We start from the raw sequence: 22,808 nt of genomic DNA, 5'->3' as shown, positions 1-22,808 counted from the left end.
AATACTGTTAGCAGGCTATTATGCTGATCATGTTTAAATATTATAAGGATTGGTGCAAGTTGACACCACATAGGAGAATTCACCCCCAACTAACAAAAATTGAAGACTCAGGTTGGAGAGGACATTGCGTGCTTCACGTACATCAGTTAGCAAGTGATGACATTTATATATTAAATCAACAATAAAAAGACAGGAATAATCACTGGACATTTAAAGAAAGCAAATGCCACATTAAAAAAAAAATCAGGGGCTTCCCTGGTGGCGCAGTGGTTGAGAGTCCGCCTGCCAATGCAGGGGACACGGGTTCGTGCCCCGGTCCGGGAAGATCCCACATGCCACGGAGCAGCTGGGCCCGTGAGCCATGGCCGCTGAGCCTGTGCGTCCGGAGCCTGTCCTCCGCATCGGGAGAGGCGGGCCACAACAGTGAGAGGCCCGCGTACCACAAAAAAAAAAAAAAAAAAAAAAAAAAAAAAAATCAAACTCCGCAGGCAAATGAACTAACAGACTAGCTAGTTTGCTAAGAGGACAAAGGATAAAAAGTAAATTTAAATGTAATTAATACCATCAAAGAGAAGAGAATGATGTGAAAGAAATTCAGCTATAGTTGTTACTGAATAATAGATGTACCAAAAACCCAATTGGTGAGCTTGTAAGAATGTTCAGAAAGATTCTCACAGATGAAACAAAGAAATGGCCAAGAGAGAATATTGAAAATGAATGCTACAAGACACTTAGGGCAAATCTAGAAGTTCCAACATCATCTGGAGAGAGCAAAATGGAATGGAGTACTCATAATCGAAGACCATCTCCTACACACAAAAAAGATGACATCTTTATGTTAGTGGATCTCACCCAGTGCTGAGCTGAATCAATAGAAGAGATTCATGTTTAGAATCAGGATGGAATTTCAAATCACAAAGAACACACTCACATATCCACTTGGATGTCTAATAAACATCTCAAATTTAGTACATCCAAAACTGAACTCCTGTACCTTTCTCCCCCCATGTCCCAGACATACACATAAACTTGTTACTTTCAAAGTTTTTCCAGTCTCAGGTGATAGTAACTCCACTTTCTAGTTGCTTGAGTGAAAAACCTTAGAGTCATCCTTGATTCCTCTTTTTCTCCCCAAATTAAGCTCCACTCCATAAGCAACTTCTATCCTCTTTTCTTCAAAATAATCAACATAGGATACCTGGACCAGATCTTTTTTCTATAAAGTACATTCCTGAGACAATTGACACAGAGTCTACAGATGATGTAACAGAATTGCATCAGTGTTGCTTTCCTGACTGTGATTATTGTATGTGGTTATGTAAGAGAATGTACTGTTCTTAGGAAACATATACTGCATGTCATAGAGATAAAAGCATCATGTCTTCAACTTATTCCCAAATGGATCAAAATATTATAATATGTATATATAAAAAGTGAAAGGTAAATGTGGTAAACGTTACAACTGGGGAATTGGGTTAAGGATATATTGGAGTCCTTTGTACCATTCATATAATGTTTTTGTAAATATAAAATTTTTCTAAGTTAAAAATTACAAAAAAATAAAATAAATCTAAGGTGTGTCTTCTCTTCACCACTTACATTGCTACAGCTGTAATTCAAGCCACAACATGTTTCACTGGGATTATAACAAATTCATGAATTCTCCCTTTTTTTACTCTTGCCTCCCCTATGGTCTATTCCCAGTTCAGCAACCAGAGTGATCTTTCAAAATGTAAGTCAGATTGTAAGTCAGAATTCCTCTCTTCACAACCCTCTAATGGCCTCTCATTTTACTCAGAATCTAGTCAAAATTTAGAAAATAGCCTATTAGGCCCTACAGAATTTAAGCCCTCTTCCCTCACACTCTCTTTCTTTGATCTTATCTCCTATAACTTTCCCTTCCACTGGTATATTCCAACTAAACATAATAACTCCTTGCTTTCCCTCAAACATCCCTGGCATGTTCCCACCTCAGGGCCCTTGCTCATGAAGTTTCTTCTTCAGGATGTTCTTTCCCCACCTATCTGCACAACTTGCACCTTCACCCCCTTCACATCTCTGACCAAAGGTACTTCACTGATTCCTTTCCTCCATATTTGAAATGTCAACACTTGACCACTTGCACCCAGCACACCTTTTCCCCTTTTTCTACTTTATTATTCTCCACAGCATTTATCACCAACATACCATGTCTTCGTTGTTTGTCTTCTTGCTCCCTACACTATGATTCAAACTCCTTGAGGACAAGAAATTCTGTTTTGTTCACTTTTTTACCTCCAGCACTGGGGACACAGCTTTGCACATAATACCTTCTTAATAAATAACTGTTGAATGGATGAAACCAAACGTACTAAAAGTTCTCATGGGGTGGTGGAGGGGGGGAGTCCAAATACTCTATAAAAGAACTTAAGAAAAATCAGCATCAGACTTCTGACATAGTGAATGCTGAAGAAAAATATCTGAATGGTTCTGATGATTTTGAATTTAGGAGTCTGCTTTCAACCAAACCACCATTTGAGATGGAGAGAAAAGGAAAGGTATATACATGAACCCTCAGAAAGTTTACCTCTCTCAGATCTTCCTTGAACTATTAATGTATGTTCTAGTAACATGAAAAAGTTACATGGGATACCAAAATAAAGTAGTCGGGGAATGACATCAGCATCACACTGATGTGAGAAGCTCTCTTTGTTCTTCCCCTTCAATCTGCAAACAGTAAAACATCCACAACTCAACAAAGGTGCCCCTGCCCAACACACCAGGGTGCTGGGGAATTCCACATATCTGTACATCTAAAAGTGGATGCATTGGAACAAATAGAGGAGGTAGAACCAGAAAAACAGTACAGGTGACACCTGCAATCCCAGGTCACCAGTCACAGCAGCTGAGCCCAGAGTCCCAGAGAACTCAGCAGCAGCAGAGGAGGAGGTACGAACAACTCTGGCCTCCCAGCCACCTCCCAGCCACAGCCATGGTTAAATGGGCAGCAGTGTGGTGGGTGGCCTGTGACCCTGTCCTGCCAACTGCAGAGGACCCCACAACTCCAGCCCCTCTGCCCTCTGCGTGCAGCAGCAGAGCCTGTGAACCTGACAGCACCAGACATGGCAGAGGTGCCTGCACCACCCCAGTTCCCCATCACCTTCCCCTCCCCCATGGTGAGGGAGTGTGCACATCAGGAGATCCTGAGCCTAGTGGAAGAGCCTACCATTCTGGTGCCCCAGGCAGTGATGTCAGTGACATGGGCAGCAGCAAGGTACCAGTGATCCTGGAGGCACAAGCAGTGATAATGAGGGCTGTGGGCCACATCTCTGACAGGCAGTGAAGGGTAGAAAGTGCCAATTCTCAAATATAACCAGAGGCAGCTCAGGTAAGCGAAACCAGAAACTCATGCTATAGTGCCAACTACTGGAAAGCAAAAGAAAGGCCTTTAATTTCTAACCTGTTGAATTCTTAGAGACAAGTAAAAAAACAAAACAAAAAACAACTTTACCTAAAGAAGAAAGGCGTGCAATACTTCAGATGCACCAGCAAAGGAAGAAGTCATCAAGCACCACAGTAACATGGTACTACAAAAAGAAAATGACAGTTCTCCGGAAACCAAACTTAAAGTCACAAAATATTGTGATCTAACTGATAGGAGAATTCCAAAAAGCTATCATGAGGAAACTCAACGTGCTACAAGGAAAATCAGAAAGGCAGTTCAGTGAGCTCAGGAATAAAACTAATAAACAGAAGCAATACTTTACCAAGGAGATTGAAACTCTAAAAAAATAACCAAACAGAAATTCTGGGGATAAGACCTCAATAAATGAGATAAAGAATGCATTAGAAAGCATTCTAAACAGAGCAGACCATACAGAAGAGGGAATCAGTGAGCTCAAAGATAGAAATCTAGAAATGATACAGATAGAAGAGGAAAGAAAATCAAGATCCCCCAAAATGAAGAAACTCTATAAGAAGTATCTGACTCTTTTAGGAAGGGCAACATTAAGGTGATGGGTATCTCAGAAGAGGGAGAAGGGAACAGAGAGTTTATTTAAAGAAACAATAGCTGAGAACTTTCCAAACCTGGGGAAGGAACTGGATATACACAACTGTGAAGCTAAGAGAACATCTAATTACCTCAATGCAAAAAGACCTTCTCCAAGACACAATATATTAAAACTATCAAAAGTCAATGACAGGGCTCGCGTACCAAAAAAAAAAAAAAAAAAAAAGTCAATGACAAAGAATTTTAAAGGCAACCAGGAGAAAAAGGATTGTATCCTACAAAGAAACCCCTTTTAGGCAATCAGCAGATTTTTCAGCAGAAACTCTACAGGCTGGGAGGGAATGGGATGACATTCTCAAAATGCTGAAAGATAAAACTGTCATCCAAGAATACTCTATTCAGCAAAGTTGTCATTCAGGTACAAAGGAGAAATAAAGACTTTCCCAGACGAACAAAAGCTAAGGGAGTTGATCAGTAAAGACACAGTTTGTAAAAAACGTTGAAAGGAGCTTCTCTACCAGAAACAAAAGGTAAAAATACACAGAACTTTGAGTAAGGTGATAAATAGACAGACAGAATAAAAAAATTGCAACTCTATATCAGCATATGTTTTTGAACACTTTATTAAAGCATAAAGGTTAAAAGGAAGAGAAGCAGAAAATAATAACTATAGCTACTTCAATTTGGTAAAAAAAGCGAAAACTCATAAAAAGGGATAATTTGAGACAACAAAAACACAAAAGGGGAAGAGGAAAAGGATGTATCTCATGTAGGTAAATGAAGATAAGATACTATCAGCAGAAATGGACTATTTTATCCATGAGACGTTTTATATAAACTTATGGCGACTATAAAGCATAAGTCTAGAGCAGAGACACAAAACAGAAAAAAGAGGAAACCAAGAAAAACATTATAAAAAAACACCAAACCAAAATGGCAGACAGAAGCACAAGGAAAAAGAAACAATGGAGATATAGAGCAACCAGAAAATGAAAGATAAAATGAAGAGACTGAAAAACATGCTACTGAACAATTATTGGGTCAAAGAGGAAATCAAAAGAGAAATCAAATAATATCTGAAGACAAATGTAAGTGAAAATATGACATATCAAAATCTATGGGATACAGCAAAAGTGGTACCAACAGGGAAGTTTGTATAGCAGTACAGGCCTACCTCCAGAAACAAGAAAAATCTCAAATAAACAATGTAACCTAAACTTACACCTAAAGGAACCAGAAAAAGAAGAACAAACCAGGCCCAAAGGCAGTTAGAAGGAAGGAAATATTAAAGATCAGAGTGGAAATAAATAAAATAGAGACTAGAAAGACAGTAGAAATGATCAATCAAACTAAGAGCTGGTTCTTTGAAAACATAGACAAAATTAACAAACCTTTCACTAGACAAATCTTTAGCTACGAAAAAAAGAGAGAAGTCTCTGATAAATAAAATCAGAAATGAAAGAGGAGAAATAACAACAAATACCACAGAAATACAAAGAATTATAAGAGAAAATTATAAACTGCTGTATGCCAACAAATTGGACAACCTAGAAGAAATGGACAAATTCTTAGAATTATACAACCTTGCAAGACTGAATCATGAAGAAATAGAAAACCTGAATAAACTGATCACAAATAAAGTGATTGAAATAATAATCAAAAACCTCCCAAAAAACAAAATCCAGGACCAGATGCCTTCACAGGTAAATTCTACCAAACATTTAAAGAAGATTTAATACCTACCCTTCTCAAACCCTTCCAAAAAAATTGAAGAGGAGGGAATGCTTCCTAACTTATTTTACGAGGTCAACATTACCCTGATACCAAAACCAGACAAAGCAACCCCATAAAAGAAAGTTACAAGCCCGTATCTCTGGTGAACATAAATGCAAAAATCCTCAACAAAATATCAGCAAACTGAATACAACAATACATGAAAAGGATCATATACCATGATCAAATGGGATTTATTCCAGGGATGTAAGAATGTTTCAGCATCTACAAATCCATCAGTGTGATACACCGCATTAACAAAATAAAGGATAAAAACCATATGATCATCTCACTAGTGGTAAAAACCTGAAAGCTATTACTCTAAAATCAAGAACAAGACAAGGATACCCACTCTTGCACTCTTATTCAACATAGTATTGGAAGTCCTAGCCAGAGCAATTAGGCAAGGAGAACATATAACACTCATCCAGATTGGAAAAGAAGAAGTAAAACTGTCACTATTTGCAGATGACATGATTTTACGTATAGAAAACCTTAAAAACTCAACCAAAAAAACTATTAGAAATAATAAATGGACACAGTAAAGTTACAGGGTACAAAATCAACATACAAAAATCTGTTTCATTTCTATACACTAACAATGAGCTAGCAGAAAGAGAAATTAAGAAAACAATCCCTTTTACAATTGCAACAAAAAGAATAAAATGCCTAGAAATAAATCTATCCAATAAGGTGAAACACCTGTACACTGAAAATTATGACATTGTTGAAAGAAATTTAATAAGACACAAATAAATGGAAAGATTTCTGTGTTCATGGATTGGAAGAATTACCATTGTTAAAATGTCTATATTCCCTAAAACAATCTATATATTCAGTGCAATCCTTATTAAAATCCCAAGGATATTTTTCACAGAAATAGAACCAAAAATTCAAAAATTTATATGGAACCACAAAAGACCCAGAAAGCCAGAGAAACCTTGAGATAAAAGAACAAAACTGGAGGTAACACACTCCCTGATTTCATGCCATATTATAAAGCTATATTGATCAGAACAGCTACTAGGAGAAAAAACAGATACATAGATCAATGGAACAGAATTGAGAGCCCAGAAATATACCCACACATACATGGACAATTAATTACGAATAGATTATACATATGGATAAAGGACAGTTTCTTCAATAAATGGTGCTGGGAAAACTGGGCAGCTACATGCAAAAGAATGGAACTAGACCACTATCTCACACCACACACAAAAATCAACTCAAAATCGATAGAAGACTTGAAGGTAAGACCTGAAATCATAAAACTCCTAGAAGAAAATATAGGCAGTACACTCTTTGACATTGGTCTTATCAATATCTTTCCAGATATATCTCCTCAGGCAAAGAAAACAAAAGCAAAAATAAACAAATGGGACTACATCAAACCGAAAAACTTCTGCACAGCAAAGGATGAAAAATGAAGACAACCCACCAAATGGGAGAAGATATTTATTGACAAAGGCAAAGAATTAATACAGAGGATCAATGGCTAAGTGGCTGCCTTAAGGTCGGGAGCAGAGTAATGAAGTGTGACTCACAGTGGCTGCTGTGCCAGTAACTGGGAGCTTTGGGTGACCTGATCAGGCGCGTGATAAAAGGCCTGGTCCCTCGGACCTTATTCTTCATTCCTCTTTGCTTCCCATTCCATCCCTGGATCATTTCTCCTGCTGCACACTGAACAAAAGGGACTGTGGGTGACAGCTTCCTGATCATTCAATATCAGAAAACAAGTCCTACCCCAGTTATTTCTTCATAGTGCTTATCACTGTCATCTGACTTTCTCCTTGTCATCCTCCACATCCACATTTGGACCCTTCTGGAAAGAAAGGATCCATGAAAGCTGTATACTTTACCACTGTGTCTGCAGGGCCAGAGAAACACCTATGCCAGGGATCAGAAGACAAAAATCACAAAATCTTAGCATTAGGGTAAAACCTAGAGCTTCTTGTGTCCATTTAAACTGAGGAAGACACTGTGGCCCACACAGGGACCTTCCTTACCTAACACAGCAATCACTAGCTTAATCTCAGCAATTCTGCTCCTGTCCAGAACTGTTCCCATGACACAGCACCATTATAGGAGGACATCAGAGGCCTAGAGAGGTAAAAGGCAGCTTCTACATGGCAGAGCCATGCTCTAAGCCCACCCTCATATATCCCTCTTCAAGAACACCAGATAGGAGCCACAATGAATATCCAGCCCCAGCTAGAAGAGGCAAAAACATGAGAAAGGTTGTTTGTGGACAAATGGCTTCCTTGACTTTGAGATACCTTTAGAACAAATTACATTTTGTTATTTTTGTTGGAAACAAATAGGGGCATTCACTTTAATCACTCTGGGAAAATCAAACAGCGTTTTATCCAAAATATTTTGAGAAAAGACTCTGGAATGACAGCTCCATGTTAAGAACCACCTCAGGGTAGCTAAAAAAGAATCTGTCTGAAAATATCAGAAGCAGGGTGGAAAACACAAAACAGAAATATCGGCTCTAAAGAAATCCATTTGAGGGACTTCCCTGGTGGTGCAGTGGTTAAGAATCTGCCTGCCAATGCAGGGGACACAGGTTCATGCCCTGGTCCAGGAAAATCCCACATGCCATGGAGCAACTAGGCCCGTGCACCACAACTACTGAGCCTGTGCTCTAGAGCCCGTGAGCTACAACTACTGAGCCCACGTGCCACAACTACTGAAGCCTGTGTGCCTAGAGCCCGAGTTCCGCAACAAGAGAAGTAACCTCAATGAGAAGCCCATGCACCATAACGAAGAGTAGCCCCCCTCTCCACAACTAGAGAAAGTCCATGTGCAACAATAAACACTCAACACAGCCATAAATAAATAAATGAATAATTAAAAAAAAAAAGAAATCCATTTGAAAGAATTATATGCCTAAGTAACATATTAAACAGTCACCCCTCGCCTGTTTTTTCCTTGTGTTTGTACTCTTTCATGGTCATTTTCCTTTGCTTATACTATTTCTGAAGTTTGAAAGGAATCTCCTGGTTCTTCAACTCAAATAACAACAAAATAAAAAACCTTGCTTGGGCAATTTTAAGTACAGTTATAGATCTGCAGCCTCACGAATGAAAAAATTCAGTTTCAACAAACAACAGCATTCTGGGTTTGAGCTATTATTTTTGCAATCACTTGAGGAGTTAAACCTTGTTCCCGACTTGATAATTTCTGGTGACCCATAAGGAAGTGAAAGCTGGGGTCAGATCCCCATGAGGGTGAAACTCAGAGCCTTTGTGTTTGTACAGAGTAAGAACCACACTGCCCTGCAAGCCACCTCAGCACACTGTTTCACCACCTACTTTCTCCAAAATAAGGAGCAATCTGTGAGTTCTTTCCATTCCCAGGGGCAGCTTTTTTCAGATATCGAGGTCTGTTGGTATTAAAATGTGCTGTGAATTCTGACGCTCGCATATGTCCCTCACCTCTTTACTGGAAATCTTGCTCCAAAGAAATACCTAGTTGCCCAAGGATTGATTGTGTGTTCTCAGAAAATGTTAAACCTGTGGGAGTGTGTTCCTGGAAATCCCCTATGCCCAAGGCTATAATGGTCTTCTTGCCACCTTCATCACAGGACCTGGCCTCCTTAATCCACCCCAGCCCCAAAGACAGAAACAACCTGTCAGGTAACCAGTAAGGGAGGAGGGCTTCTGAGAGACAAAACTCGGTAGTCAGCCATACTAGTAACTTCCTCTCCTCTAAGCTTGCATATAGCCCAATGAAGAATTGAAACATAACGAAGTAAGGATAGGATATCACTAAAGAGGCTGCTTTTCGCATTTTCATTTCACATGATTCACGCTGAGTATGTTTCATCAGGAGTATCACAAGTAGGCTTTCTTCTTTTCAGCACCACTCTGACCATTTTTGGTGCTTAACTATCTACTTGTTCATCTTCTCCATTTTTTTTCTTCATAATAACTACAATGGTTTTGTCTCCTTTACTTTTCTCAGTGTTTCTGTGTTTTATTTTATTACAGAAAGAGGCAACGAAACTAAAGAAAAATTAGATGAACAGAATTTTTCCACTCTCTTGAATATTTTAGTATATTTTCTGCTAGTATCTTTCTATTCATCTATGTTAGTGAGATAGATATAATTACATTGTACCTCAATTTTCAACCCATATTTTTCACTAGTGATATATTGAAGGACTTAGCCTTGAAGCTTCTGTACTTTTTTCTTTTTTTTTTTTTGAACGGGGGAAGTTGGAGTGGGGAGCTCAGAAAGGGGCTACAGGCAGTGTCTGTGGGGAAGGTCAGGGGCCCCTGCTCACCCTTCCTTGGTGACAGTGACTCTCAGAGGGTGGCCAGCTCTCCACTTCTTTTTTTTTTTTTAAAGAAGATGTTGGGAGTAGGAGTTTATTAATTAATTAATTTATTTTTGGCTGTGTTGGGTCTTTGTTTCTGTGCAAGGGCTTTCTCTAGTTGTGGCGAGTGGGGGCCACTCTTCATCGCGGTGCGCAGGCCTCTCACTCACGCGGCCTCTCTTGTGGCGGAGCACAGGCTCAGTAGTTGTGGCTCACGGGCCTAGTTGCTCCGCGGCATGTGGGATCTTCCCAGACCAGGGCTCGAACCCATGTCCCCTGCATTAGCAGGCAGATTCTCAACCACTGCGCCACCAGGGAAGCCCCAAGCTTCTGTACTTTTAAATGATTACATAACATCCCATCAAGTGGTCATCTTCAAATGCTATTTAACCAAATATTCAGCAATGGGACATTTCCAACTTACTGTTGTTATAAATAACTCTATGATAAACATTTTTGTGAATTAAGCATTTTACATATTTTGGATTATTTCCAGAAGCTGGCATCCAAGAAAAGAGTGGTTGTATGACATGAAAATATTTATGGATCTAGATTTACAGTGCCAAATTGTTTTACATTGACGGATACAAAATATTCATTTAAAGTAAAAAGTTTCTTCCTGCTTTCTAATTTAAGCTGTTACTATCAAGCAGGTTTTTAAAAATACTTTATCCAAATGACTCCAATCAGCCAGCAATCTTTATTAGTTGTTCTTATGGGCAGAATTCCGAAATGAGCAAAACGAGGAACTATGGGTAAAATGCTGTCCTCAAGTAACTCATTGCCCCTTGAAACCATACCCTCAGCCCTCAGCAAGCTAAGCCAACAACGAAAGAAAAGTATTCCAGAAGTTCTACAGGTATTCTCCTGTTCAAATCCTGTCTTTGCTTCACATCTAAATAGAGCTCTGGAAAAATCATTGACCTCTGTCTTGGAGCTCAATTTAATCTGCCAACAAGTCAAGATGCCACTGCCAACAGAACATCTAAGGAGGACTGGGAATGGGAAATTACTTTAGAGAATGTTGAGTCTCTTTATTAAGGGAAAGATGACTTTTCATTTGAGAACTCACCAACATCTATGGTTGGAAGGCACCATACCTCCAAGGCGAATGTGAAATATCTTAGAGCAGTAAGGCTTTCCACAAGTCAAAGCTACTGAGCAGTTAGCAAGGCAAATCTGCTGAGGCTCCCCCTTCTCTCATCTTCAGTCCCAGGTGCCTCTGGGTCTGTGCTTTCTCATCAACAATGGACATGTCGATTCTAGCACAATTTGTTGATAACAGAACTGCCATGTTCTCAGTTCTTCCTCGTTTTAGAAATGTCACATACGTTACTTATAATCCTCCCAAGAAGTCTAGGATCTGGGTATTTTTCTCCTTAATGAAGAAACTGAGGCTCTGAAAAGCTCAGAAACTTTCCCAGGTTCACTCAGCTAACTAGTGGCAGCACTGAATCCCAAATGCTGAGTGCCAGTTCACAGAGTTGCAGCAGTACAGAAGTCTTCCTCCTGTGAAAAAAAGTGGACATTCCATCCTGCTGCAGCCCTGCTTTCCTCTGAGGTGGGAATTCTCCTAGATAGTTGGTCCTTGTTTCTCCATTGCACTTGTTTACACATCTATGACCAGTTACCAGGGTATTTAAAGGCAGTTAATTTGAATACTAGCAGAAGACTTGGAGAAGTAATTAAATAGGCCCACTTGATATTCTCTAAAGCCAATAAATGTTTGAGAAGTGGTTCATCAGGTTGCACGATAATAGAAAAACAAAACCACATTAAAGTTTAATTACCAAAATTTGATTTGTCCTGAAGATAGAGTCCTGAGCCCCTTTCTTAATTCCTTTTCACTTCTTGAACTGTAAGTCCATAATTCCCCCTTTTTGTGATTGGAAATCACACTCAGAGATGGTTAAAGTGAGCCTGACTAGCTGCTCAACCCCAGATGAATCTAGCCCAGGGAGAGCCATGTCTAGCTATCAATGGACACGAGGGGCTGCTCTATGTAAGTGCCTGCTGCCCGGTGCCCAGGGATCCCTGATGAGCCTCTGGGACACAGTCTTCTCCTAAGAATGTCAGGCTGGAGTCATACCACACCTCTCCTCTGACTGCTTTTTGCCTAGTTCCTGGTTTTGCTTTCCAGCCCCCTCTTGGTCTTGAGTTTCTCTGAACCCAAAAAACATCTTCACATTCTGCTGCTTCTGTCTTTCACTCCATGCCCTCTTTCATTCACTCCATGCCCTCGCATTAATTTAGATGCGTCCCTCCCAGGACCAGCCAGCTCCTCAAATATTGACTCCAGCCTGGCTCTAAAGTTCTTTAGGGACTCCTTCCTCTGTTATTCATTTTGGCCCCTATTTCCAAGGGCTGCTCCTGCTTCCCTTCATTGTTGCATTATTTCTAATGGAATCTCTGGAAGAATGCAAGCTTTGCCTTATGCTCTTATTCCCTCACCTCTTTCCTTCAAAGTTTATCCCCTATCCCATCCCACAGGGGCTAAAGTAAGTTCTTGCAGAAATCCCAAGAAATCCCAGGAGGAGGTGCCACTTATCTCCTCAGTTTCCCATCTAATTCTCAGCTCTCCCCACTCCTTTGTTTTTGATTTGCTACCCAGCTGCCTCTGAACTGCATATTCTAACCACAGTCAAGGTGAATTCTAAGATTGGATAATTTAGACCCTTCTTACAAAAATGACTCATGACTCTCAGATACGTGTGGCAAAGGGTACGTTTCAATATTTTCAAAGAGAGGAAACTAAGTTGCTAGGAGCATTTTGGTCCTCTGTACAGGAAAAGAGGACCATTTTGTCCATTATTAAACACAGGGTGAGATCCATGTTAGAAGTTAAAATGGGTAGAAGAAGCAACGAACCATTAATGCCCGATGAAAGAAGAGGTGCCAGATATTCAAACATGGATTGGAAAACTTCTTGGCAGATTGTTGTACAGAAAACTCATCACTGAATCTGATGGTAAGATAAGATGGCCAATCGTGAGATTCCATAATTTAACAGAGACAGGGCTTTTGCAGTCCTATCTTAACTCCATCTCTTAGCTCACCCAGACTTCCGCTTTAGGCTCAGACAACAGAACTGCCTTGCGATGGTCTGATTACCAAACAGTCAAAGGCATTTCTTTCTTGGCTCTGATTCACCCTCAGCTTCTTAAAGCTACCAAATACCAGTATCAGTAGCTTCTCTGGATTCTGGCCACAGAATTATTCTTAAGATAGAATACTCAAAAAGGACTTGGACTTTCAAGTTCCAAGAATGGCCAACAGTGAAAAGCATTCACTGGAGATCAAAAACCTGTGTCATTGACTTGTCCTCAATATTTTTCCCCTGGATGATGTTTTTTCATCTCAGGTGACATGCTAGTATTGTGGCTAATATTTCTGTATTCATTTATTTAAGCTACAGCTATGTACAATGAAAGTAGAAATGCCTTGCCTTTCCCATGTTTTCTGAGTAAGATGGTGTAGTGGGGTTGAATGGTGGCCAGCACCCAGAAAGATATGTTCAGTTATTAATCCCAGAAACCTATGAATGTGACCTTATTTGGAAAAAGAATCCTCGTGGATGTAATTAAATTAGGGATCTCAAGATGAGATCATCCTGGATTATCCATGTGGACCCTAAATCCAATGACAAGTGTCCTTTAAAGAGACACACAGGGACTTCCCTGGTGGCGCAGTGATTAAGAATCTGCCTGCCACAGGGATTGGGAAGATCCCACATGCCATGGAGCAGCTAAGTCCGTGCACCACAACTACTGAGCCTGTGTTCTAGAGCCTACAAGCCACAACTACTGAGCCTGTGTACCACAACTTCTGAAGCCTGCGTTCCTAGAGCCCATGCTCTGCAACAAAGAGAAGCCACCACAATGAGAAGCCCGCGCACCACAACAAAGAGTAGCCCCTGCTCGCCGCAACTAGAGAAAGCCCGCGCGCAGCAACGACGACCCAAAGCAGCCAAAAGTAAATTAATTAATTAATTAAAAAAGACACACAGAAGAGAGATACAGAGAGAGAAGAGAAGGTCATGTGAAGACAGGCAGAGATTGGACTTTATGCAGCCACAGGCTAAGGGATGCCTGGAGCCTCTAAGAAGCTGGAAGAGGCAAGGAATGATTTTCCCATAGACCCTTCAAGAGGAGTGCGGCCCTGTGAGCCTTTGATTTTAGACTTCTAGCTTCCAACCTGTGTTAGAATAAATTTCTATTGTTTTAAGCCACTAAGATTGTGATGATTTGCTATGTTACCCCCAGGAAACTAATACAGGTGCATATTTGTTTGGTGTTTACATTAACACCAGTAGAAGAAAGTCTGAATTGTGGCAGAACCTCTGAGTCTGTAATGTCAGAACCCCCCAGATTTGTGTGAACATTTTCAAGTACAAATTGGCTGTGTTCCATACCACTGGCTTTGCAGATTGCAGAAGGAAGTTAAGAACATCTGATGAAACTCCTCATTTACAAATAGTAAAACAGACTCTTCATGCCTGTATATTGCACCCCCTCAAAACACACACACACACACACACCCCCCCCCCCACACACACACCCCACGTATCAGGGAAGTCTAAAATAAAAGAGTATGAATCTGAGCTCTGCTTGAGTTATGTATCTTCAAATTCCATGCTGTGGGTGGACATCCAAAACTTAAAAAAATTCCCTAAGGTCCTATGAGTCAGAGATATCTTCATATTCTCTACCAGCCTTGAGACCTGAGAAGAGCCAAGATTTACGTGGATGAGGTGCCAGTTGGCAAATGTCCTGTTTCCTTTGCCTACTGGTGGCTCTTTCAAGAAGTTCCCTGAACGGGTGTCACTCTTCTTGCCTCAAATCAGACTCACCAGCAGAAAAGCCTTTCTAGCCCACATTTTCCCTAAAGTTTCTATTTTATCCAGAATTATCATTCACTTTCTTCATATCATTTAATACAATGTCTGTTAATGTATCTGTTAATTTGTATATTGATTGACCATTTTCCTCACTAGGCAAGAATCTTCATAAAGACAGTGACCATGACTATTTAGTCCATCATTATTATGATGCAAGGTCCATAGTAAACACTAAATATTTTGTTGATTATTTGTTGAATTTAAGACTTCTAATCTCCCTCACTAGGTATAAACTTTTTAATGGTGGAAACTTTCAATATAATTGATGTATTTTATCCCTGAGAGAAAAAAGGAATACATTGCAAAGCTATGAGACCAGGGAATCCATTTCCTGGTGTATTTATTGTCTTTGAATAATTATATTTAAGATGCATATATTTTCCCAAGAGATATGTAAAGATTATATAGTAATGAATGAGGGACACAAAGTAAAAGGAGACACAGGCCTGCCCTCAAGCAGCTTATAATCTAGTGTAGGGGGCAGATGCATGTAGTAGAAATACATGCAGGTGGAATGCGATATTGCTTTGAGGGCACAGTGGTGGGGGGAGAACAAGCTGCACTGGGAGAAGGGAGAATCCAGGAGGGCCTCACAGGAGAGGCTGCTTTTGAAATGGAACTGAAAGATGGAAAGGATTTTGCAGGCAGCAGGAGAGTAGATGAAAGGAGGAGGAGACTGGAAATGTCAAGGGATGGAACAGCATGAACCACAAAGAACAGACAACAAACTTTGAAGGGTTTGTTAAGGAGCAACATGGTGCTCTCCATTACGGCCTGAATGTGTCAACCAGCAAACACACAACCTCCACAGATCTTGATGATCTAGTCCTGGTTGTTCAGAGATGTCCTTAATGCATTTAACTTTTGGAGAGAAGGGTGGTGACAGTAAGAGATATGTTTGTATTTCTCTTTTCTTGTTTTGTTTTAGACCATATGCTTTAGACTAGAGGAGAGAAGTGTAGCTTTTCCCTTTCGTAGATTTGGAAGCAGCTTCTCATTCTTCTCACAAAGTCTCAGTCCACATTTTCTGTGGCCACATTCCTTGCTGACAGTTATTATGTGTTATAAAAATGATGTAAATTTTAATCTTAGTCAGAGACACACACAATTAGGAAGACCTGTCTGTAATCAGAAATAGCCATGGTTTACACATGGCCTTGCTCCATTGTGATAATATCTATCATGGAAAATTGAGGGTCTTTGGCTAGGGAACCTTCCACATATCTTCCTGGGCACCTTATATAGAGCTGGGTCCTAATAAATGCTCACAACACCCTTAGCCCTGTGGGAGACACTTTATGCAGTCTGTAAGGGAAAATAATGCTCAGATACAAAGAGTTTGAGTTGAAAACCTAGCTGAAAGTTCAGCAATGTTATGTCCTCTTTTATAACAAATGAGATACAAGTAAATACAGTTGAAACTTCATTCAGAAATAGAAATTCTTAAGGGAATCATGTAAACTGAAAGAAAAACATGCTTTGCATTACACAGATTCCTGAGCAACAGAACTAACTCACCTGAGAATACAGAAGTTACCACTTTCAGCCAACAAGAAATGATACTTTTGATCACACGCTAATTTTTTTTTACCATTCTTATTGAAAAAACAGATCCAAGTAAAACAGTGAAATAGGATAATTTTTGTTCTTTAGGGTGCTACATTTTATACTAAAGCCCTGGATATTACTTCCTCCAATCTCTGTCCATCCTATTCCCTAACAAATCTTATTTTTTTCCTGGGTCCTAATTTCTCTCAGCAACATATTATACATGGCCAATAAAAAAAAAAAAAAAAAATTTTTTTTTCTCCAAAGCATTTTTTTTTTTTTTGCAAAAAAAAAAAAAAAAAAAGTAGTTCTTTATGCTCTAAGTCATCTTTCATTTCCTTTAAGAATTTTCCATTATTCCTCTCCAAGGAATCTTTCCCACCCTAATACTTAGTTGTACCAGTTTTGTTTCACATCATTTCAAGGTGTCATTATAGTCATTAATTTAGCTTCTCCCTCTCTATAATGAAATATAGACACCCACGGCAGGAACTGTGTCTAATTCTTTTCAGTTTCCCCCATAGTTCTTAGCAAGACTGTTGTCTACATGGTTAATTGAAAGAATGAATGATTTGTAGACAGATGTGTTTGCCTGCCTCCTCAGGCTCCGTTTCTGCCTTCCTCAAAGCCCATCATTTCCATTTCAGGATCTATGTCATTCTCAAGAAGTTGACTCCATGCCTCAGCTTCAAAGATGGGATTCTATACTTGGGTTAAGGTAAACTGAGTAGTACATTTCATCCCCCATCTTATACATAATTGCAATTATTGGTTCAAGATGGACATACGACCTCAGATGGTCCAGTCAGAAAGAATTTCAGGACTCTTTCTGGGAATGCTGGGCAAAGGCAAATCCTCTTGTTTTGTTGATTTTGGCTGTGCCACGTGGCTTGCAGGATCTTAGTTCCCCGACCAGGGATCGAACCTGTGCCCCTGCAGTGGAATCTCCGAGTCCTCACCACTGGACTATCAGGGAATTCCCCAAATTCTCTTGTTTTTACTAAGTAGAGTGAGTACATTTAGCCTTAGAAGTGCTGCAGTCATTTCACTACCGTAGCAGAAATCAACATACATCAGGCTCAAGATGCTGGTTAGTGGTAGCTTGTCAGTAGACACTTAGGTATCTGGTATATGAAATACGTTCTGATAGGGAAAAAAAACACAAAAAAACAGGAGACAAAATCCCCTATCAAGTTTTGAACCACTAAAATCGGATAATTAAAGAAGTTAAAGTTTTATCCAGTTTGCATTCGTAAAATGCTATTACAGTATTTCCTCATCTGTAATATGGAACCAATAATGAGGTAAATTATGTAAAGCACTCAGCGTGGCCCTGGACACTGAGCAGCCACTCCATAAATCTCAATAGTTTCCCTTTCTTTTCTTCCCCATCTAGAGGTCTTTGTCAAAAAACAAAAAAAAATAACCAGTAAAACCCTGAAATATATCAATAACCTGAAATTCTTATAATAGCATGTTCTGAAGAATTCAGAAAAAAGATAAATAATACTCAGGAACGAAACTTCATCTTCCAGCTTTCATGAGGATACAACTAACCCATACCAGGACTCATATTTTTGAGACTCCTAGTGCTTGAGACACTGATTAATGGGAAGCCATTGCAAAGAACTTACATCCTGTTTCTACACAACATAGTAACAAACCATGGTGTAATAGTACTTGCTACACAAATGGCAGGTTAAAACACAAAGAAAAATAAACTCTCGATTTCTCAAATTAGACCTTTACAGTAAAAAGTATTCATTGGAAAATAAGGATAATGTAAAGGTATAAACTTCAATTTGATTTATTCAAGGTTATTTGGATAAATTCGAGTTTGCTTCTTTTTTGATTGTTCTTTACCTTGAATTGCCTAAGAAGTTGGGTAACCAGCAGTTAGTTACCAAGAGTTCTAAGTTATTTAAAAAAATCCTATTACAAACATAATGCTCTAGAATCTAGTAGACTGTAAGCCTGCATAGTAATTATCTTCTACCAACTTACCTTTTATTTTGTTGTAATGTGAGGAAAACCCACTCTATTACTATTCCTGAAATCTTTTAGAGCCTTATAGGAAAATACAGTCCTTTGGAGTCAAGTTAACCTATTAGTTCCATTAGCGAAACTGTAGACTATCACTCTTTTGGTTACCATGATTAAATGTAGTAATTTAAAGAATATATATAGGAGAAAAATAGCCTGAGCCTGGGTCCTAGCTCTGCCACTTATTGGCTGTGTACATCTCTTCACTTTAAAATATTACCACCTCAGCTTTATAGAAGATAATTATACATGCCCTGCCAAACCCATAGACTCTCAAGAGACTAAAAAAGGACTCCACCAACATTTGCCACCAAAATATCTGGCATAAAACCTATCCTTCACTGTATCTCAGAGGAAAATCTAGAAACCCAGGTCCAGGAGGGAAGAAGAGAATGAAACAAAAAGACACGCAGAAAATAATAGAAAAGCCATTGACTTTGCAGACAAAAATGACCATATTTGAATTTTGATACTATTATCAATTTGAACTTAAGCAATTTATTTACTCGCCCTGGGTTCAGTTCCCTTATTTATAAATGGAGATTACACTAACAACACTGCAGAATTGTTAAATGGAACAAAAAGATGTAAAAGGTCCAGTTTAGAGGCTTGCATTAAGAACTTCTTAATAAATGGTTGCTGCAATTACACAGAATAGTCAAGTAGAGAAATAAGGTTTCAATCATGTAAATATGTAACTAATGGGTATTTTGTGCAGTGAACTGGAGGTTCTTTAGCAACAAGGCAGCATATATTGAAGACGACATATATTTAAAGTGATGGAACAATTGCAGATATAGAGTCTGCGAACTTTCATTAAGTAATAAGGCTCAACGCAGACAAGTGTAACCCTGGAACCATGTGGAACCCAGAAAAGCACTTAGAATCTAGGCAGCAAAAAGGAAGAGAAATCTAAACAAGACCTAAGAGATATGCCTGGGAGACATTGGCTAAGGTTTCTGTTTTTTTTTTTTTTTAACAGTTTATCCATAAGAAAGCATTATAAGTTAGCATCAGAATCTAATGATATTTTATCTGAATTTTCTTATATGTAAATTGTTTGACTTGATTGGTATCACACTGTGTATATTTGTAGCAGGGCATTGTTTGCCCAATTCTTCACCCTTCCCTTTATGCACGCCCTCTGACCTGTGACTTTGAAGTCCCTAATTTATTTCCAGCTCCCTTGACTGTGTTTGGCCAAGTGACTTGCTTTAGCCAAAAGATTAAGGTAGAAATGACAGTATGAGAGTTTCACACTTAGACCTTAAGAGGTGGTATTTCTGCCCATTCCCCGTGCCTCTGCCATTACCCTGAGAACAGAATCCTGGGCTAGCCCCTGGTCCCAGAAGGAGGATGAAAGACACAAGGAATCATCCAACTAAATCATCCAGGAGAGCCCAGCCTCAGTCAGCAGACACAGGATGTTGGAGCAAGACCAGCTGAGATTTGCAGAGCTGACCATCTGGGGCTAGACCAATTGGCTGACGCTCATTTTGCTATCGAGTCTTGGGATGACATATCACATAGCATTTTGCTGGCAGTAACTAACTGAATACAATGTCCTTAATAGGTGTTTTGTTTTTTAAAATAATGTCCCCATCTAGCTCATGCATTGCCACCAGAAATGTAACCACTCTTTGCCATCTTTCAGGCATCAGGTTTATGGTTTTTTTAAAAAAATGGCCTTTGACTCGTAACCTGATATGTTATCCAGAGACACGGAGAAAGGTTGTGTGAAAAAAAATTTTAACAGCAACTGGCTATTTGACGATATTAAAAAAATATTTTGGGCAAGATAATAATATTAGAGTTATTTTTTAAACAGAATCCTTGTCTTTTATAGATACATATCAAAATATTTATGGATAAGATGATATTACATGTGGGATTTTCTGGGGTTTTCTTCAAAATGATCCAGTTTCAGGGTAGGTGTAATAAATCAAACCAGAGCAGCTGGGAGTTGCATCATTGTAGCTGGCCGTACCTGGGTAATGAGTACATGGGGTTCACTACTCCCTACTGTGCTGTATATCTCAAATTTTCCATAATAACAGTTCTAATTAGTAATCTGAAAAAAAAAAAGAGTAAGGGCAGAAAACATTTTCTTTAAAAAAGACAAATAATGGTGAAAGATAGATATACTTCCATTTTCTGTTATGAGGAGTAAATATGATAAAAGTCAATGCCTCGAAAAGAGATATTGCCAGTGGGGCTCCCTCCAGATCACCAAGTACTCTCAGCTTCTCTACTAGGAATCCATCCTCATTTTACCCTCTGCAGAGGGGGCTTTGTGAACAGAGAATCCACGCTGTGAGACAAATGCAGAGGGGAAACTTAGTGCAGGTGTGCTGGGCACACACAGGCATTCTATGACTGTTCACTCAATAAAAAACTCCTAGTGGAGGGAAGAGAGGCCAGCTCACACACAACAGACACACTGTAGTCCCTGCTACTGGGCTCCCAGCTTTTACACTCAACTCCCAAGCCTCCCTCTCCCTTAAGTACTTACCACACCCACTGGGGGTTACTTGTGGTTGTCTGAACTTCACCCTTGGCAGGAAACATCTAGTTCAAGACATCCCTTTACAGATACTTCTTTTATCTGTGCCTTAAATGAGTTGTGTTGGCAAGGTATTTGAAAACCATTGCCATCAGTGAAAATCAAAACAACAATAAGATCTTTTTCATCTAGTGAAGTAAAATATTGTGACAATCTTCAATGCTGGCAAAGATAAGGTAACACTGCTCATTAGAGTTGAAATTGAGACCACATTTCTAGAAATCAATTTGGCAGTGTATGGCAAATTCATGAAAAGCAGTCATACTCTTTGAGTCAGTAATCCTTCTTCTACTAATTACTAAGAGCAATATTAGCAATGTGTACAAAATGTACACACTAGATGCAAAGAGATTTGTTAACGGTAAGTTAATTCTGCTACACCCATATGACCTACTATGCCACTAAAATAATGCTTATAAAGAAATATTAAATAAAATAGAAAATTCCTGTGATAAAGAAGACAAGACTGTTTATACACCGTATTTATTGAAAGTGACTTTATCAAATAATTGAGTAGTTGCTTTGGGCAGGTGGATCATGAATAATTTTGATTTCTTTCTGCAGACTTTTTCAGTGTTTTCCAAATTTTCTTCAATAATAAGAATAAATTTTCATTATTATAAAAATATTTTAAAACAATTAAAACTATTAGTTCTTCTAATATTTCCTCCATCATGCAAAATTGCCCTATATTTCTTTTTTTTTCCTTTCTCATTTCAGTGTTCTTTTTTAAAGTAAAAAAAAAAAATTTGTTGAGGTATAGTTGATTTACAAAGTTGTGTTAATTTTTGCTGTACAGCGAAGTGATTCAGATATATATATGTGTATATATATATGTATATATACATATATATGTATATATACACATTCTTTTTCATGTTCTTTTCTATTATGGTTTACCACAGGATATTGTGTATAGTTCCCTGACCCATACAGTAGGAACTTATTGTTTGCCCTGTATTTCTTAACTGCCTGATAATAATGACTTTGATGACAGACACAAACAACAGCCTTAGATATACTCAGAATAGGGGCTATGGCTTGTGCATCTATATATAGTTTTCCTTGGCTCAGTTAAAAATATAACTTAATAACACCTTCATCTCAAGGTCATTTTGAAGATTAAAGAGACACAATGTATAAAAAGTTTTTATAAGCCTTTAAGTTCACAGTTTCCTTTGTATGTAAAATGTTGAGAAGACGTGGGTAATATACCATACCTGAACATGCATTGTAAACTATGTAAAATTGCCATTATTATTACTTATTTGAATGAGTACTTTAAGCAAGGCATTTGGACCTTGATATTTTGTTGCTGTTCAAACCCTCTTGCCTAATACAGCCAAGAGTTATACATAATAAACCCTGGCTATCTGGGGTCAGTCCCTGCACATGACTCCCTCTTCCCCCTCATCAGTTTCGTGAAGTCATCTGCCCTTTCCCGCGAGGGACACGTGCCTTTCCTGCAAGCACAGCGCTCCTCTGAGACATGACATTATTACTTCCAGGTCTTACAAGGGCAGTTTTAGCTTTCACTACTCCCTGCAAATGACACCTTCTTTTGTCACCACCCTGTTAGAACTCCCATTAAACTGTGGAAGAAGAAATGTGCCTCTTAGCACAAAAATAAATGCAGGAAGAATAACAACTCCCTGCATAATTGGAA

At 39.0% G+C, this 22,808-nt stretch overlaps 1 protein-coding gene across 1 annotated transcript in view; it reads right to left on the bottom strand.

The window, feature by feature from the left end:
• The window catches only part of GPR141 (G protein-coupled receptor 141), a 57,472-nt gene that overhangs the window by 18,647 nt on the left and 16,017 nt on the right, over positions 1 to 22,808 (bottom strand). The gene's annotated exons all lie outside the window — the stretch shown is intronic.

The sequence above is a fragment of the Neophocaena asiaeorientalis genome, unplaced genomic scaffold, assembly GCF_003031525.2.
Source record: "Neophocaena asiaeorientalis asiaeorientalis breed wild unplaced genomic scaffold, Neophocaena_asiaeorientalis_V1.1 scaffold314, whole genome shotgun sequence".
Lineage (NCBI taxonomy): Eukaryota > Metazoa > Chordata > Mammalia > Artiodactyla > Phocoenidae > Neophocaena > Neophocaena asiaeorientalis.
Note: the sequence above shows the minus strand (reverse complement) of the source record. Positions and strands in the feature narration are given on the sequence as shown.